Source organism: Mycteria americana, chromosome 1 (genome assembly GCF_035582795.1).
Source record: "Mycteria americana isolate JAX WOST 10 ecotype Jacksonville Zoo and Gardens chromosome 1, USCA_MyAme_1.0, whole genome shotgun sequence".
Classification (NCBI taxonomy): Eukaryota; Metazoa; Chordata; class Aves; order Ciconiiformes; family Ciconiidae; genus Mycteria; species Mycteria americana.
Window position 1 is genome coordinate 117641191 of NC_134365.1, and position 16217 is coordinate 117657407.

The 16217-nt window shown below is 38.8% G+C and overlaps 1 long non-coding RNA gene across 1 annotated transcript; it reads left to right on the forward strand.

Annotated features, from left to right (window-relative positions):
- The first annotated feature begins 5438 nt into the window (after positions 1-5438).
- Positions 5439-15962, forward strand: LOC142404840 (uncharacterized). The gene is made up of 4 exons (XR_012773965.1): positions 5439-5469; positions 5554-5613; positions 7636-7778; positions 15513-15962. It is a non-coding gene; the product is annotated as an uncharacterized LOC142404840 (long non-coding RNA).
- The last annotated feature ends 255 nt before the right edge of the window (positions 15963-16217 follow it).

Below are 16217 nucleotides of genomic sequence, written 5' to 3' on the forward strand. Positions count from 1 at the left end.
CATGTTTGCTGTAAGCACTCATGCACATATGAATCCGATTTGAACATGAGAAAGAACAGGGTTTGATAAGTCATCTGAAAAGCAGCTGTTTTCAGTCAGTGGATAGTTAGTATTTGTGTCCATGTATACTGATGACAATAGATGTCTCCTCCTCTTCATGATGGAACTCAAAAGGTGTCATTTCAAAAACGATTAAATACAATCTTACTGAATGTCTTTGAAAATATAGAATGCTATGAAATAGCCCTTTTTGCTCTTCAGGCCATGAATTTTCAGTGAGCACACTTGACATTTTCTTCTACCTATTTTATGGTAGGCAGAAAATCTTTCAAGGAAAGGTAAGGGTTTTCACGGATGAGCGCAGGATCAGACTGGAGACCATAATTATGATTAAAGTCAGATATTGAAGAAAATACAAGGTGACACAGGAGCTGGTTGCTTTTACTGCAAATGCCCTGGGCCTTTGACACCGCCTACAGGAAAATCTATCACTAACTGCCATCGGTACTCTTAAAAGGTTTTTATTTATCCATGATGAGCCAGCATTGAATAACCCTTATTCTGCCCAACCAAAAAATAAACTAACAGAATCCTGAAAACTGATTCCAAGAAAAATAGTAAATTTTTATATCAATCAACTCTTCCTTTTCATTGCAAAAGGGCATAGTGACTGCATTTCACTCTTGCCCTCAGTTTTCCTTTGCACAGTTGATTGCAGAAGCCATTCTGCACTCATCTACGCTCACATTGCCTTTACTTTATTTCGTCATATTTTCTCAAACCACCCCCTAGTACATAAAAGTCACTAGCTTGCAAAGTCAGCTTTGCTCTGTAGAGAAATTAGGAAGCATTTCTCCAGTGAACTAGCCCACTGACAGAATTTCTAGGCCTAAACTGTAAACTATTGTTTTATTTTAGTGCAGCGCTTCTTAGGCAGTGTGTGGAAATATTCTCAGATAGATAAAAGACAATAGAAAAAAAATATATCTTGGGGAAAGAGAACAAGAAATATAGAATAATTGTTTCTCTACACTAGCCTTATTTGTAGCAGGCCTAACACTGCTGAAACGTGATTTCCTGGGCCATAACGCAGGTCCATGCAGTCAGTGGAACTGCCTGCACCAGCAAAGGCTCTGCACCCAGTCTCTGAGAGACTCAAAAAGGGACATGGACATAAAGACAACACCAAACCAGTCTTTTTTTGTTCCTACTGTTTCTTCCTAAAATGAATAGATACACTTACTTTATTCTCATGCAGATTTTTGGTAGATTATCTCATTTTACCTTCCCCGTTAAACTTTACTATTGCACCATGCTGTTGGCTGGATCTGATTTTCTAAAACAAGTCTTTTTTTTCAATTACACAAAACCACAAAACCGCTGCCAATGTATTTAATCATTTACTTTACATTCTTGTAATAAATAACTATTTTAATTTTCTCACAATAACTGAACAATAAATTTACCACTGAACAATAAAACTACCACTGAATTAATACAGAGGTAATATGTAAGAAGAGGTAAGAATTCAACACATGGTTGAAAATAAGGAGGTGTCCTCCAAACTTTTATGACACCAGTGAGCAAGATTACCAACAAACTAAAAGTAAGGGCATGTTTAAAGAGAGATGGGTATATTGTATGAAATACAAGCCATTACAGTTCATTATTATAGCTCACTGGTTTATAAGGAAGTCTGTAATAAGAATAGTTAGTAACTGAGGATGAAGATTACAATAGAAGACAAACAGGAAAAGACTTTTAAGCTTGAATTAGTAGCTTTTTTTTTCTTCTTGCTAACTCATTGAGTGTTTTCAGTGAAAACTAACTAACTGAGGTGGACTAAATGAGACAAATTAAAAAATAAATTAAAAAATAAAATAAAATCAAAATCATGTTACATGCAACTCTACTGGTCTCGTATGTTGAAATGAACTGAAATCATGTGGCATCTTATTGATGGGAGAGCATAGCTAAGAGATGTTACACCTTTTAATCTCTTTCTGGAATACGTTAGATTTTCCTCTGAGTAAATTCATGCGAATGGTAAATCAATCTTTTTTAATGAGTTTAAAATCTTGATTACTCAGTATTATGATTCATTTCCAGTCAGAATATAGTTGAATTAGTAATGTTATGAGATCACAATGATATTATTTCACAGTTCAAGAGTTCTTCTTATCCAAAGATCACAAATTTCTTTCAAAAAATAAAATAAATGGTACATTTACAAAGAATTAGATATCAAAGTATTAACAACCACTGAATGTGTCAGAGTAGTGCTCAGAGTGCAAGTTGTGCAAAGAAAGGGAAGATAAGAAACAGAGTGCAGATTAAAATAAAGAGTGTACTGCAAATATTATTTAAGATATTGCTCAGTGTCATGAGAAAATTCCTCTCCTGGCTAGTAACACTGAGATTGAACACTACATTAAAAATATGCTCTTCTATCTCCAGTCTGTGGTATATGGGCGTATGGACATCATGCGCTGAGTTTCCTCCTGGTGTAAACAGCACAGCTGGATTTTTCTTCAGCAGTATTTGCTTGCATACATTGTTTTGGCAGATTCTGCAGAAGATTTCTGAAAAGAGCTGACAGACAACCAGCATTTTCATCACACAGGAAATTGCATTATTGAAACACTTTGTCCTGATATCAAATCAGGACAAAAACTCAAAGTATCTTTTTGGTTTTTCCACATAGGAAAACATGCCGAACTCGGTTTTTAAAAATGCCAACTGTTTGGAGTTGGTTTAATGTTTTAATTGTTTGGTGTTAATTGGATTGTTAATTGAACTGCCATCTTAGTGATACTTGTATGTAATATACTTAGTGTGTACGCTTTGTGGGAGCTCAGAAATGCGTGTATGTATACATATGTGTGTGTGTGTGTGTGTGTATATAAGATGTGTATATATAAAATACGCACATGTGTATATGTAATATACGCATGTCCTTTTTTTTTCCTCCTCTTAGCTAGTGTGAGGATATTGCTAGTCACTACCATACCAAGAGTGGTAATCATTTGTGACAAAATCACACAGAAAAATTCTAGTTTCATGTCCCACATCTCCGTTTTCCCTTTTGACTTCCCTGTGCAAGTTTGGTTCCCTGAGAAGGCCACACCTGATCTTACGCAAGGGAACATTCACCTGCACCTGCCCATTCTGCTAGACACAAACATATGTGCCTAGACAAACATCCAAATTGCCTCCAAAACCATTAACCAAGTATGCACTTTAACTCTCATACCAGATAAAAAGTGCTGCAGAACTACTTTTCCTTGGTAACTAGATACTGCAAATATTAATGCAAAGGAAGAGGTAGATTTTGGAAAGATGTTTGCTATACTAGAATGATTATCCTTGACTTTATTAATAAATAAATAAAACTGATTACAGAATTCATGGCAACAGCCACAAGACAGTTAAATACATGTCTTTCTAAATACATAAATGGCTGTTTACATCTCAGCCGAAAATATGCATTAGCTGTATAAGTACCAGTATCGCTCCCATGAAAGTTAGTGAGATTTATTTTGATTTAAGCAAGGGTTGACCAATGAGCAATGAATGAATCTAATGAGTCTACAAAATACTTCATGAGTTATGCTTAACAGATGTAGTGTGCTTCTGAGATGGACTTTTCCTATGCACCCCTCAACTGTAATATTCTTTATAATTCTCCTGACTCTCAGTTTATCTTTTAACTCTCTACATATCTTGCATACGAAACTAAAAAGGCAAATAACTCCTTTTTTAATACAGTGTTTTGAATAGTTTGCACTCCGAGAATTTCAATAATTTATATTATAGGATGTCGCAAAATTAATTTTGCAGTAACTACAGCTGTAATGTGTTAGGCATAGTTTTACAGCGCTATACATTTTTCCAATCAGTTTGAAAAAGCCTTATCTCAGAGGATCATAACTATTGCATATATTATTTTCATTTCTTGCCTTTCTAGCTTTGGTGTGTTTAGTAATTTTCTAGATCATTCTATAAACTGTTATTTTTAACTGAATGTGTATTTTGGGAAAAAAATCATAGTCCAAAGAGACCGCAAAAATAATCTAATTTCTGGTATTAGAAAGCCTTCCTACTTAAACCTAATCCCGATTAAGAACTATCAGGATTTTTATAAAAATCCTATTATCATAGAGGGGAATATCCTGTTTGATTTTGATAGGATCAGATGTATGCTTTTCAAATTTAATTAAGGTCTTAAACACTCTTCATGAAAATATTGAAGGTGAAAGGCAAAGGAAAAGTGAGAAGTTATTCCTATACGTTGTTCATGTTTGCTATGATGTACAGAGGGGTTTGGAGAGAGATGATTTATTTTGTATTTTACTAGCTTACTGGTTATTTTTCAGTTTATATATACACATGTTCGTTTGGTCTTAAAACCTTATCCTGACTCATTTTGTCGTCAGTGGTATTGATCACGTTCTCTGTCTTAAAAAGTAGTTTTGGGTGAAAAATCTTGGCCCTAATGAAAGCAGCAGCCACAACACTCGCCTGACTCGAGTGGGACCAGGATGATTGACCCTGGTGATTTTTATCATAATGATGCCAATGCCTCTTTTCATCTTACACCCCAGCTTTACAGCCCTCTGTTCCTCGCTGATAGACATACATATTGTTCCTTTGTCCTTGAGAATTGAGGGTCAGTCTATGAAACCAGCAGGTGTACCACTTCAGCTGAAACATCTGAGAGAAATCATGGCGCAGCCCGCAGAGAGATGGGGCTGCATGCAGGGCAGCAGCGGGCACAGTTTCACCCCCACTACGCTGGGCAGAGTCATCGCACAGCTACAGGGTCCCACAACAGAGGACAATGGAGGTGCAGCAGCGTCTTGAGCATGGAGGGACCATTCCCTCCTTGTGCAGAGCAGCCAGACACGAGGAGGTATTTTCTGAGACGTTGCCTTCTTAAGATGCTGCTTCAGAGGAAGCAGAAAACCATAGAGCGGGAAAGTCAGGATGCATCTCCCTGTAAATAGCCGCTAGTGAATAACCATTTCACTACGCGCTTTTGAATCACAGATTTCTGTGGATAGGGACTCACTCTTACCAGATATCTGCAACAGCTTAATACAGAAGGACTCTAATCTTGGTTGGGGTCTCTAAGTAAAAACCTACGGTCAACGATAGCTGATTATTAATCTTTCCTAGCATGATTTTAAATTACTATGAGAACGTACAGTTTGGACTAACACAGCAAAAATACTTTCTTTTTAATCTTTTGGTTGTTCTTTGCTCTCATATGCTTGAATAATTCAAAACATAAGTGCCTACTCTTATTTCTTACTGCAAATGACATCTGTTGCTCATGAATTCACTGAGTTGCATGCATGATATTTGCTACGCCTGGATACTTTCCTTTGAAACATGCGCTAACTGAAGATGAGCTTTTATTCTGAAACTTGACAAAAGTTTTGATCAGTAACAGAGTTACAACGAAAGGTCTGTATTGGGCAAGATTTGAACTCACAGTCTGGGCAAAACCTTCAGACTGAGGTTTTTGACTGGAAACGTTTATCTAAACAGAGCAAGAGGAATATGAAGATACTGTACTGACGCGTCAGAACCAGTTCATCCAAGAACAAGGTAAAGCTGCTTTCATTCCACATTTTCCACAGAATTCTTTAAGCATTAGTCCTGTTATCAGGTTTGCCAAGCCAAAGACACAAAAAGAAAACAAAATACGCACTCGCAAAACACAGCTCTTTCCCCCTCCCCAAAACCCACGTGTTTTGATCCACTAACTTAGAAGTCATGCATTGCTTGTTCAGAACACAGTGAGACTGTAATCATAAGCAGAGCTGCAAAAGGGCCTGCCACCAAGGCAGAAACAAGTTTCTTGCTCTCATATCGCATAATCCAGGGTGGTCTGCTGTTGTCAGCTTCAGGGCTTGGATCTGCAATTCAAAGCCACCCCTGTGGGCAGCAACAGCCAGGTCTTGCTCTGCCATGCAAACCCCAGAGCCCTTCAGCAGCGCCTGCCGCGGCCGCGCTGGCCCTCTTGCCCGTGCCGTGAGGGGCCGTGGGACTGCCCCACGGGGACGGCGTCAGGAGGGCGGCCGCCGCCTGGCAGGGACACGCTGACGCTGCCGACGCTGTGAGGGGCCAGGGGGTTCAGGGAAAAACACCTCCCACCCACACCTGGAAGGGGCTTTTTCCACCGTCGCAGCATGGGGCTGCAGCAAATGCCTGCAAAAGTACACAGCTTCTAGGGCAGCGCAGGAACTCATTTAAAATAAGGTTTTCTGTCAGTTTCTTAAGATTGCTTCCCCCTAGGAACTGACCTATTCCCGAGAAGACCTTGATCTTCTTACATTGAAACACAAACGAGGATAGGTTTTAGTAAAAAGAGGTTTAGATGATCCCTGTGTGAGAAGAGATGTAAATTTGTGAAGGGAAGTACTTCATCAGGAATCTAAGATGAAACCCCCTTCTAAAAAGCTACATTCTCCTCATTTAACCATTTTCTTTGTGCATATCAGTGAAGGAGACACATGACGGTAAGAAGTATTTAGTCATGTTTTCAGGAAGTTAATTACAGAGCCCTAGAGCACATAAGCACAGCAATAGCCCAGCCAGAGCTAGTGAGATGACTTGATGTTCATTAACCTAACACTGGAAATGAATTCTGCTTCACTGTATTGCTACCATATCTCTGTACGAGGTATGGGAAATGAATGAATTGTATATCTTTTTAGTTAACAATTTCAAGGAGATTCTGATAAGCAATGGCACATACTGAAAGTCAATCTCTTAAGAAAAACATGGTATGCACATTATAACAATGTAATATTAGCAGACAGCTCTGAGAACTTCTTTACAACAAACCACATGAGATACATTACCCCTTACACAATCAAGTGTGAAAACCTGGGAAAAAGATTAATGGACAGAGAGAGAGAGAAGCACTAGCGGTTGGTGAGGTCTCCACCTCCAAAGTGATTTTGTATCTCCTGATCCCAAGGGCACTAATCCTTTCATTAAACCATACCACAGTAAGGAAAGTGATAACAGATACAAACCCATGCAAGAGCTAATATTAATTGCAACAAAATTTGTGCCGCTAAAAGCTCTTCTTCAGCTAACATCATGTCAGAGCAGACAAGACAATTTTCATGAATGAGATATTTTAGGGTAATTTAAATTGAACGGAGCAGGGAACTGAGATCTGCAAGACTTTTTGTTCTTTCAGCTTTACATCTGGGCCTGCAGTCACCCCAGAGATAGGACCAAGAGGGTCGACAAAAAATAGCGCACTCCCATCAACCAAGGTGCTGTCCAGCCAGAGTGGTGGAGAGAAGAGTGGCACCTTCTTAATTGTCAGTACCTGCATAAAGGGTTGAGACGTTGTTCCTGTTCATGTACGTTATGTCTTGCTAGATTTGGGGTTGGTAAAATAAAAAAGAATTCATGCATAGAATATTTGGACTTTTTATATCAAGCAAAACTGAAAATTGTGTTTCTGTGGACATCTTGTCCACACTGAGGTACCTGCCAGAACACAGTAGAGCTCCTTGTCCATGCAATCTCTATTGGAAGCCAGGGTGTCCCTTAAGGGCGAGAGGCAGTGTAAAACAGCAGGACTAAACACATTGGTTCTTTTCTCAGCCGCCAGCCAGGGTGGGAGTCCTAAAGTTCAGATGCAACCACCGGATACCACAGTTTGATTTTAACACCGATGTTCCTTGGGGTGACCCAGATTACAGCTCATATGTCAACAAAGAGCTTCTGAATGGATCCTAACATAAATGGTAAGAAAGTTACATCTCACAGAAATAAGGAGAAGTTACTACTAACTTGTTTCTTATGTGTTTTTGAAGACCATATTTAAAGCCTGTATAAAAAAACCCTAATATTTTCATGACAGTTTAAACCAATTTGTAGTCTTCATGCTGGAATTCAGTTAAAACCAGCAAACACATAAAAGACTGAGAATTTTCAAAAATGTATCTGTTTCATAAAAAAAAAAAAAGGCAAGGAAGGAAGGATCAGAATGTACTGATGTGAGAAGATAATTTTTCACAGGAATTCCTATTGTATTTCAAATCCTATTGCTTTTTATACATATGAAGCTTAACACAAACAATAGTAGCAGTTCACATTTATATATGGCATGAGGTAATGGAGTTACTGTCTCCAGGCATTTGCAAGATTGCCTTTCTACTTTCTAAGGGAAAATCAAGTCTTGGTATTTAAAAACTGAGGAGTGTCAAGTAAGCCATGGATCTTTAGAAGATAATACCCAACCACATTGTTATTCCCTGCAGGAGCAGTTATTCCCAGATGACATATCCTGCCTGCCATGCACAGTGCCTTTGTTATAGTACAATATGAATTAGTAAATTTAAAATAATACTGCAGGAGGGTTGTCACTGACCATTGCTCTTTTCCCATGCAAGTATTTTTTTCTTGCCATCTTTAATGAGGCGAATATATACATAAAGAGCTGCCATCTATTTTCTAACTGCATGGGTTCAATATAAATGAAGTGAATTAGGAAGTTGACCTCAACCAAAAGATTAACCACACAAATAACATTACCTCCTAATAAGACAGTATGAGACAAGACTGCATTTTCTCTTGACACTTACTCTTTTCACCAAAAAATAAAAAACAAAAAAATCCCAACAGTATGATTACATGAATGTATGACTTAAATATGCCAAATAGTTACACAAAATGTTGACACTCCCATTTAATATTTTAGTGTGAATGCCATCTTTAATCAAAATGGATTTTCCACTATAGCTGTGCTAAGGATTTTTTAATGAGAATTTACCAAAGCATCACCGTGTAGCATTCCTTAAAAACAAGCACTTCCTTATCAGCTCTGTTTGGGAACATTTTTAGTTTGTTACTCATATTTTTGCAATAATTTTCTATGGTATTTTGCCAAGTAGGTCAGTTTCATTACATGGCTCATCACAGACTCTTTTTTTTCTTGATTGTGTGTATTTAACTTACATGGTCAGTGTTTAACATTTCATTTTTGCTCTGAAATCAAGGGCTGTCTGTTGAGTGGCATAATGATTTTGCGATGATTTCAGAAATACACACAGACCATATTCTTTGTGGCTTTGCAGATGACAGCATTTAACTTAAGAGCCAACGTTTTTCTCTTCTCTTTGTGAGAGTAAGCTAACAGAAAAGATGGCAGAACTTGTCTCTCTTCCCTCCCAGACTTTCCCAGAAGAAATAGACTTCCCTGTCCTGCATTCATGGGAGGGCTACGCAGGGATGCAGCTCATGGTACCGACCAGAGCATCTGTCTCTTCCACAAACAGGCAATATATGGACATTTAGCTACAGCTGGCTAACACACACTTTGCAGGTCCATGTTTTTTTTTTTCCAGGGAAGAAAAGACAGAAGTGTATCTTACAAAAAAATCTCTGCTTCTTCACAGAACCGTTTATCCCTATGCCAGTTAAATAGATCTCGCCAGGCTTCTCTCTTCTCATTCTCGCTTCCTCCAGTCTCCATCTACAAATGCTTTTATATAACTTATAGTTTTCATTACCACACCGCTCTGAATTGGTTCATACTGGCACCAGTTTTCATGAACCACCCGTTACTATCTCATCTAGGCACACTGATTTCTTTTTGGAGTCCCACAGGCCAGAAATGCCTAAGAGTTATTAACTACTATTTCCAGAGAAGATGAAAAGTGTAATTTTGTTTGCAGCCACCTGCCAACTTAGAATTGTCAAAATTGCAACCAGCTTTTGATTTTAAAAGCCCACATTTTAATGATAGCCTATTGCAATCTCTGTTTTCCTTTACAATTATTTAAATGCCAATTTTCCACCATTCATTCTTTACTTGGCACTCTCTCTTCCCACTACCTGGCACAGAGAACACTAGTCTCATCATATAACTTCATTCCATGGGGGCACTCCCAGCTTCATGTTTAATAGATTTATCTTTTCATTTTGTTTGCTTTTAAGTTGTTGCAGGGAAGAAGTATTGTAGAAATGAGACAATATCCTAGAACAATTTTGCAATCCACTCGAGATCTGAATGTTACTGAAATAGTAGCACAAATTCTTCTGGACCAAATTTCAGTGGTATTAACAGCAAATCTGAAAATAAAAGCAGTGCTTCAAGAAACAGCTGAGCTGCAACAGAAGAATTTCTCTAACATTTAGTTATCCAAGTCTGCAACTTTTATGACAAGAGAAAACAATCTAGCCTCATTTTATCATCTAAATCAGTCTGGTGGTGTAATGAAGTGTCCAGTCTTACTCATTTCAAACTCACGAATTAGATGATAACTAGTGGTTAACTGCTAGTTCTTGGAGGTTTGGTATTTTCATTAATATTCATCCAGGGTGCCTCAAATGCAACTACTTTTATTTGCTTTCTTCCCTGGTACTTCAAAGTTTTGGAGACAGCGTAACTCCATCTTGTCTCTGTTGGCGAGGAGGAAGAAGAACTTTATTTAGAAGATCTCATTTACATGACACTGACATATAGAACCTACTCTTTATTGATGCCATTAAGCATCTGGCATCTTGGATGTATGTGGCTTTTGTAATGCTGGAAAATAATTATTGGTTGCCCCTGTAATTGCAGTCATAAAGTTGTTCCAAATTTCCAGCAGTTGATATGATCTTCCTTTTGTGTAGCTGGTAGGAACATACATGAGAATAAACTCTAACCACACTGAAAAACATACAGAGAGAGCAGCAGAAAAATGTAAGTTTGTTTATTGTAAGATGTCTGTGTTTGTTAAAATCACTGACTGTTATAATCAAACCCTGAATTTATACACGTACATTTAAAAAAATCTCTTGGTGAACGCAAAATATGTCTGAAAAACATATTTGACAAAATTATGTAGTAAGCAATGACCTCGGTATTAAAGGACATACTCTCTAAAATGAGAGAAGAAGTAGAATCAAAGTAAGAATTTGAAATTCTGGCCATGGCCGAGATTGACAATGGCCACTATTAGTTACAGCAGATCTGTTGAACAGTGGCAGCAGTTAAAAAGGTAGTTTGTGTGACCGTCATGCAGTGTCTAAGCCTTACCAGGGAGACGCAACTCATCTTTTGCACCATTGCTATAATTATTTCCTGCTGTCAGGCTTTCAACACAAGCAATTAATTCCAGTATAAGTTTCTGCTGGTCTGACTGTTAGTTGAATCTCATTTATTTCAGACATGAAGCCTACAGTCTGAGAGCATAGCACAGATTCACACATTTTTATCATGGGATTTGATTCTTTGCAGGGAAATATTTGTTGTCAGATAAGCCACATTGCTTTCCCTGTCTGTTTCAGAAGGCCACTGAGTTTTGTTCCTTTGAGTATCTTGCCTGTATTAACGATTAGTCTTCCCAAAATAAGTTATCCTACAGAAGTTGTATTAATATCATAGTATCCATCTCCTGACAAAAGCTTAAGCTGGCCACATGCACTGAAATTGGGTTTATATACCTTTTCAGAGAGGACCCCCATGCTTCATCATTACTACAAAGTCCAAGGGAGTTCAAGAGTGTGATCCCCCAGTAATGCCTTTATAAAAGACTGTGCAGAATTAATATTATTCCTATTATTGCCCTGCAAGTTGCAATTTGAGCATGCCACAATAGGAAAACATAATTCCATGAATTCCTCTTATAGATGTACTTGTTCTACATAGCCTCAGATGAATCAATGAAAGAGATGGCAAGTAAGATGGTGCATTGGTTAGAACATAGAAATATTTTTGCATGAGTGTATGCACATCCCTTTGGAATTTCAAAGTCTTTTATCCAGATCTATTCAAAATCTTTCACTAATTCTCAATAAATCTTTCCGCTCTTCTTCATAAAGCTCTAATAATGCAAGATCTGTAACTTTCTTTAAATTATTTTCCCAGTCCTTTTCCTTTCAAAGGCCACCTTAATATGTGAGTTGTACAGCAATACATAAGGCTTTCAGTTTTCACTGGGATTTAATCAGGACTAGTGCGCAGACAGCCTAGTCATTTCCCTTACTGTTGTAGCCTCTGCAAGTACATAAAGACAGACATGTCCACTCCCACAGCATGTAACTGTACAAGGGTCTAATCCATCTCTCTCTTCCCTGTTTGGTTTTTCCCCAGTAGTGCTAAAATGCAGCTTGCAAGCCCTTCTTTCAGTCACCTGGTGCTGAGTCACCAAAGCCCTGAAACCAATAAATACATACTGGGGGGACAGGTGAGGAGAACTTCACTGTTAAGTTTTTTGAGGGTCTCACTGATGATGGGCCATAAGTTTCCTCCTGGCTCTGAACTTTATTGAACAGCCTATGAGAGTCTCAGCTCATAAATCAGCAGCAGCAATATTGCAATACCACTTCTGCTTCCCGGTGTCTGGGTGCAGAGTCCTTCAGACGCTCTCCACCCACTCAGCCTACTGGTAACCGGCATTTGGCCCTCAAAGTAGCAGTGGCTGCTTTTTTGAACAGATATTTCCATGTCTGGCAGGGGACTGAGCGGGTTCTTTTTTTGTCTTGTTTTTCATTGAGATGCGCGAGGAACAGAGTGTGATCCTGGAGCTGTCATTCAGCCTTAAAATGTGTCTCGAACAGTAAAAACAGTAGAAAACATGGAAGCAGCAGCTTCCCATTCATCATTCGTTACCCAGGCTGAATCCTTGCTGGCTGCCTTGGAGCCCCATGATATACAGAGATTCCTACAGAAATGGAAACCTCTGATGACATAGAAAAGTTTTCTGGCACTTGTGCGTGGGTGTGATAGACACCTGGGCCTTCGCCGGAGTGCTTTAAAAATGCTTTTAATATGACAATGCTGGCAAGGCCCCTTTGAAATGTCACTGTTTCACTAACTCTGGGACCTTTTGAGTGTTACTTGCAATATGTTTAACTCAAAGTACCACAGAACAGAAAACGTTCAGACATCTGGAAGGCTGCAGTTCTCCTGCTCACACTTTCCACTGGGTTAACCTAGCCCAGGGAAATATGCCTTGAGGGTTGATTTGCAAAGAAAATAAATTTAAGGCTTTTCTCACTTCTTTATGACACCTAAAACCTTTCTTGTTTTTCCGCGGTCTGTTTGTGGAGTTTTTACAGGGAAGCAGGTATGTCTGCTTTAGAAAATGTTGACATCAACACTGCCACATAGAAGTATTCTCCAATTAAGGTATCATGCCAGACAAAATCCACACAAAGAAACTAACCCACAGAGATGTCATTAGTCTATGGCACAACTCAGCTACAACCACCATAAACCGTGATACAATTTTTCCAGATCAGTGTTTTCTGCAGACACATCTCACACAAAATCCCATTTGTTCAAAAGAACAGGTTTCTGCTAAAAGACCATTTTAGCTTGCCCTTTTAATAAGTCAAAGTTGCCTTATAAGATCAAAGACTCAGAAAGGATTGGCAAGGGACAATTTATAACAGTTGCAGACAAAATGAGGCTTATCAGATTCCACTAACCCATCAACAGCATGGTTTGACTGTCTAACCACAGTTTTCCCAAAGCCTTTGGAAGGAATACAAGTTTCCTGGGGTAGACCATCAGAAGCGGTTCCACACAAAACTCAGGGCAAGGGACGTGAGGCTCAATCTAAAAATGAATTGCCTGTTACCAAGAGGCTCTATGCATACATGGCTCCTGTTAGCTGTCCTCATATTTCAGCAAATTCTGCAATGAAGTATTGTTGTGAGACTATTTTTCACGTTGAGTAATTAAGCATTCAACAAAGAATTATCTTTGCAATGCAAAATTTCTGAAGAACATTTCTTAGAAGAACAATTCAATGTGGTTGTCATTCAAGTGCCATGTACTTTGACAAGACGTTACTAAAACATTGTGACTTGAGAAACTGACATCTTTGTTAACTCAACTACATTGTATACAGCCCAACATGCTTATGTTACTTAGAATGGAACACAACTCTTGTATAGAAAAAAAGAGACAATATTTTCATTCTTCTTCAATACACAGTTCAGAAGACCTCAAATTAGAAAACTAGAGCTATGAAGCTATTCCACTTGTCCTTAAATAAAATTAAGAAAAAGGATTTACTGCAAATAGCAAACATTTTACATGCAATCAAAGCTATCCTTACAATTCTCTCAAAAATGTAACTATTTTAAATAAAATTGCAGATTTTGCTAATTAAGTTTTTCAGAGCCAAATCCCCTAGACAGTCTTTTAAGACAACTTTCATTATACCATTAATGATGTCAGAAAACTAGCCTTATGCTTGGTAATTATTTTATCTTAGGCAAAGCTGTAGCCACAAGATAAGAAAAAATCACATTCCTGGAAAAGAACAAAAGAACCTTACATATATACATTTCCTTTATTTTCTTTCTGGAAGCAGTGATGGCTGATAGTAATTTTTTTCAGAATTTTTGCAGGGATCCCCAGTGTCTAAAATTATTTTTTTTTTGCCATGACTTCTAGATTATGTTGCTTTCATACTTTTCCTACCTGTCAAAGAGTGAGTCTCTTTAATTTGTAACCTTTTGTGTAGCTTATCACTTGACACTGAACTCACAGGAGTGCCTGTTCCTAATTTCCTCTGCAATATCTCCCCTTTGATTGCAGCTGTGAATGGTTCCAGGAGAAGACAGGGTAAACCTGCCCCATTCTAAATAAAAATGATCTGTTTATATAAGAAACAAAAACCCCTGGATATTCAGATACATATTCTACCCTTATTTCTCTCCTAAGAGAGAAGCACTGCTAGAAGTTCATTTGCTACCCACTCTCTAGGTTTTAGAGAGTCACCATACAAGTTAGGCCCAATCAAACCAATTAATTTAAAGCTGGCTCACACGTGTATTTATGATTACAGTCATACCTCTTCCAACTTAGACTCTGTATTCTGCTAAAAAATAAATAATGTTACAGCTTCCATCTGGTTTTGCATGGAAACATCTGCCAAAGTGCTGTTATTTCACGGAAACTACCCCCCTTACCTTTATCTGTGTCCACTTAATCTACTGCTTTTTTAATTCCATTTGCATTTCTAATAATTCTGATGTCAGTTTGACAGATATGATAGTTCTGTTATTAACCAAAAATGCAACATAACTTGTCCAAAAAGAGTAGATTCCATTATTATCATTTGCAGAGCTGTCAGTTTGGTTTGGTACGCTTATCTGCCTTTCATTCTCTGGTGTTGGCTGAAGTCAGGCACTGAATACCTAATTAACCAAAATGATTGTGGGAGTGCACATTTGCGTGATGTATATAAGGCATGAAATGTTACAAGTCAGTTTCCATCCTCTAATAGTTGGCATGTATTTTGTGCAACTCCGCACTTTTAGAAACGCAAAGAAAACCATAGGTTGTAAGAGAGAGGCAGAATGGTACCCAGGGTCATTCGCTGAAGATGGGCAAGACATTTTTACTTGCTACACTCATAATGGGCAAAAGCACTCAAGACGCAGTTCTGACCCAAGGAGAGGGCTTCGTCTGTTTCTATTAATTATTTTTATAAAGCCGTGGTCAGTGATCTGGTGCTCTGTATTATATGCAGGATGAGGAGATGGAGTGCAGGAGGAGGAATTGCTTCAAAGGTTTGCCCCTCCGGAACCCAGCATGTCTTCAGCATTGAGAAGAAATGGATTTGGGGTATAACACTAAACGTTCAGAACATGAGCCCAGGGAAGTACAGAATAAGGTAGCTGTTCACGGCATCGACTTCCACCACCACAGGCATCCGGCCCTCTGGGGCTCTGTTGGGCTGGCAGAGAGAAGGAGCACCTCTGTTACAGCCCTGCTCGGACCCCGCTCAAGGAGAGCCCCGCGCTCCCCGCCAGCCCTCTGCGGAGCCCAGGGAGGCTGCACATCACAAGCCCACGGTCCCTGAGGCAGATGGTGCGAACAGGCTGTCCCGTGCCTGACGAGTCCAGCGCGGCCAGGCGTGCAGCAGCCCCATTCGGAGGGTAATCCGATCTCCCACAGGAGAGCCAGCCAGAGAAGCCAGGCAGGGCTAACTCCCCTTCCAAATGTGCGTAGCCCAAAGGTATTAGCGAATGCTCAAGCTGAAACTAGTTCTTCCTGTGTGTAGTGCAAATCAACAGGGGAAGGTCTAAAATGATCTGTAGCGCACAATTTATGCTTTCACAGTCTTTTATCTTTCTAGTTCCCTAAGGTAATGGAGTAATTGCAGATAATTATTTCAGAGATTATTATCTAATTCATACTGTGAATCTACATGACAGATATTATTCATTTAGCC